The sequence below is a fragment of the Crassostrea angulata genome, chromosome 5, assembly GCF_025612915.1.
Source record: "Crassostrea angulata isolate pt1a10 chromosome 5, ASM2561291v2, whole genome shotgun sequence".
Lineage (NCBI taxonomy): Eukaryota > Metazoa > Mollusca > Bivalvia > Ostreida > Ostreidae > Magallana > Magallana angulata.
In genome coordinates, this window is record NC_069115.1 from 25,328,222 (window position 1) to 25,332,674 (window position 4,453).

Below are 4,453 nucleotides of genomic sequence, written 5' to 3' on the forward strand. Positions count from 1 at the left end.
CAGTACAAAACATTTCCTCGTACACTTTTCCCTGAATAACCATGACATTTTGGTCAAAAGTCTTGGTGCCTATTATACACCCGAACTATGTTTTTCTCTCTCTCGAATTTTCAGGCCCAAAGTGGGAGGTGTGTATACACAACTGTGTTTTATATTCGGCAATTAAATCACGCAATAGAAAATAATATGTCAGATTAAAAAAAACAACCTACCTACCGACCAACTTTTGAAAATGTGGGTCGGAGTACATCAAACAGAAATTTTTTTAATGATGGCCTAATCTTCTGGATTTTTTTTCAAATTATATTGTTTAATTCAATCTGAGTATGAGCACACTCAGTATAAACAGATCTCTTTAGTAACACTATACATGTACTCTATTTACACTTAGATTCATTGTGTTTTCCTTGAACTTATTACGGTTCAGAATATCAACTGACATTATATATGTACACAGAGTTTTCCTAATTTATGACAAATCGATTGTTACAGATAGAGGTGTAACGATACGGTGATATATCGATCGTAATGATTGCGAGGGCCCACGATACGCATATCGTATCGTCACATGTGTATCGTGATACACTGTATGAGTTAATTGTTATTGACTTGCAGAATAGTTACATAGTTTACATAACATGAAGACATTAAGAAATTTCAATTAAAGTGAGAAAAATTTGTTCATTTTGTTTTAATCAATTGAATTTTATATCTCTTGTCATTTGTTGATTTTGTAAATAGTTGACATATTTTCTTCATGCAATACTATATTTCTTATAGAGGTAGGCAACCATAGATACCAGTTTATCTATAGTTGACAACTATATCGTGATACATGATGTATCACATTAATATATCTTGATACGTATCGTATCGTGAGGTAGCTGGCGATACTGAAGCCTAGTTACAGACCCCATTATAAAATCAGTATCTAAGATTCGAAAATCATATTTCGATAGGTACATGTACCTGAAGCTATTTTTAGTAGTAGGTACTTTCCGTCCAAACACAGGTGTTGGCGAAATAATGCGAAAAGGTGCTATACCTCTTTTTTAGTATTTCCCCAAAACATAATTTTTCATATCTTCTTAATTATTACTCTGTCGACAAATCATCTGAAAACGCTGCTTGATGTTATAAGAAAATGTATTTTTATAAATGTGACATAAAAAAATTGAATAAAAATCATTGCAAATAAACACAAAAAAATCTAATATTTATTTGGTACAGGTCCATAGTGAACCCTCTAACCCACTGTGCTACGCTGTAAGATGACAGTTATGGGAAAGAAACTATTTCTGAAATTATACTTGATTTTATATTTCGATAAATAATATGACACAACATGAAGATGTCCCATGCCACCTTACATGTAAATAATGAATTTTCCAATTATCAAATTAAATCTATTCATTTAACAAATTTTTCAAAAGAGCGGTCCCCATACAATTCGCCTCAGTTTAAATCAGCCAGTATCGGAATTACATGCTTCCAGATTAACTTTTTTGCGTACTGCGTCATCTCTTTTTTTGCGTTAACACTAAAAATCGATTTTGTAATGTACAGTCCAATAAATTCAAAAGACTAATTGTTGGGGAAGGAAGCTGGGTTTGCATAATTGATATTCTATATATATATATATATATATATATATATATATATATATATATATATATATATATATATATATATATATATATATATATATATATATATATATATATATATATATCTGTGAATATTTTCTATGCAAAATTGCAGTGAATTAACATGCTATTCTATCTAACCATGAAATGGTTTCCAATTGCTATCTGCCCATGGTGTATAGTCATCGAGATTATTCATCAGCGGCATTCGATTTCCCTTGTTTTTAAACTCTGAATGCCTCATAGCCAGTAAAAACATATATAATATTTTATCAAACAAAGAAATTTTTTCTGAGATGTTGAATCCTTGGTAGTTGTACTGAAAAGTAACCTTAAAATGTAAATTCAACTCATATTGAGTGCATGAATTAAGGTATGCATCAAGTTGTAGCCTCCAACATTACATCCAGAAGTAAATAAGCAATTATTGCAAGAAAGTTAACCATGTGTTGTCATTTTAATCACTTTCAATTCTACAAATAAACAGTCTGTTTTCTTAACAGAGCTATCACCACATGATCAACTCCTGGGTATATGTATGGTTTGCGCATGTGCAGTAATATATATAACAGTAGGACACAGAGAAACTTTCTACAATGATCATTGATTTTCGAAACATTTGTGCTTGGATTTCAGACTGTTTTATTTAGCATTTTATTAGATATTCCGTACCAGTGTAGTGGTTGTCATATTTTCTTTAACACATACGCTTAACTACAAATCTTCCATCCAGTTTAACGTGTTCAGGTGAAATAGAATATCTCAATGCAATGAAGAATAAATAGTGTTTCTTGATGTGTAGCCAGTGATTTTCTAATAGAGGAACATGGCTTAATTTCAAATTGGAAAAAAAAATAATCGAAGTGCCGGTCAAATGGGAAATTGAATCAGAAATTAAAATGTGAAGTAAATTAAATGATTTGTTACAAATGCAAATTGTATCTTAGTGTTCTTTTATTTTACCTTTCAAAATAATAAACAGGCAATTCTGGGGGAAGTGGACAAAAAAATTATAAGAAGTTTAGGTTAATTTGGGAAAAAATAATAAAGTGATATCTTGCAAGGGGAAACTTCAAGGGACAAAATTCAGACCAGATAAATCACTGGTAGCGATATAGGCATAACAATAAAAATGACAACTATACATGTACAGTCAGTTCAACCATATTTTTGACAATATACAGCATAGCTAAGCATAGAATTTAAGTCTCGTACGAAAGCATTGGAAAGCATTGAAATATGATACCATAGGATCGGAATCTTACAGCATATATCATTAGATTCTCATTCGTCAGAGGCTCATAGCATACCATTATTACCATAATATAGCATACAACATTTCATCTCGGTTTTTTTTACTGATATTTTAAGAACAAAATGTTTAAATTCAGATTGTTGGTCAACTTTGGTTTTTTAATATTTTATATGTTTGCAACTCTCCTGTAGGTGTGGATTGTGGAAGTGGGTTTGTTTAATTATGTCATAGCAAAGCATAGCATACGTACTACTGTAGATTCCTTTTTTTACGGGAGTACTTAATTCTGTGATTCAACGGTTTTCCATCAAATTGCGAGAACATAAAATCGCAAATGCTGAAATATTATCATAGTTTCATGTAGTTTACATGTTTGAAAATGAAAAGTGAGATTTTAAAATTCGCGAGACAGGTTTCTCACGAATTTACGCAGATATTAATTCCTCACGTTTAATTAGGAATTCATAGTACATTGTATATCATTTGGCCTTTTATTTCATTTTCTCATAGCATAGCATTTAAATCTCATATCACTGCATTAAAATCTCATAGCGTATATCAATGAATTGCATACCATTGTATAGCATACAGTTGTAAAATGTATGCGTGTAATGCATCACTGTAAATGGCGGTGTGTATATATGTCATCTTGACAATTCAAGTCAATGTCATTGTGTATAGGTACTATCAGTTACAGTCATTGTAGCATTGTACAGGTTCAGTGCGATCTCTGCATTAAAATTTATATTAGCTCTTGAATAAGTTATTTTACTTTATTAAGGTATACTGGCAAATGATCGATATTCTCACCAAGGACAATTTCTTGCCAGTTCTTTTTTATGTCATTTTAAGAACATATAAAATTGTTTACAAAAAATGATGTAACAATGCACTGGGAAGAAATGGTACTTGGCAAGAACTGGTCACACACCAGTACAGAATACTTATAAAAAAGGTTTGTATATTAATGCATCTTTTACAAAAAAATTCATGAGAATAATTTTTTAAAAAATTGGCAAAACACTCATATTTGCAACAGGGATTGTTCAAAAGGCAATTATAATTACCAATCAATTATGCTATACATTTCTTGTTTACCATTATTTGCCTCCTTTCATAAGCAACTGTGTGGTCATGAACAGAATTGCCCTAAACCTTTTAAACTTTGTTATCTCTACATGCATTGCATGCGCGGATCCAGAAAATTTTTCCAGGGGGGGTCCGAAGGATAATTGTGTTTGCCAGGGGGGGTCCGAGGCATATTTTCGCGATAATTTTACTATGTAAATTTAATAAATTTTCATTTTCCAGGGGGGGGGGGGGGGGGTCGGGACCCCCCCCCCCCCGACCCCCCCCCCCCCCCCCTCTAGATCCGCGCATGCATTGTTTACCAAGCACTTCAAATTTAATTGAAACTAACGCTGCACTCACTGAAGGCTGGCTTCCAGGCATGTAGCATCATGGGAACCCCCCCCCCCCCCCACACACACACTTTCTTGCAGCAAACATTTTTTCTTAAATCTACATATAAAAAATTGAATTAACATGGAGT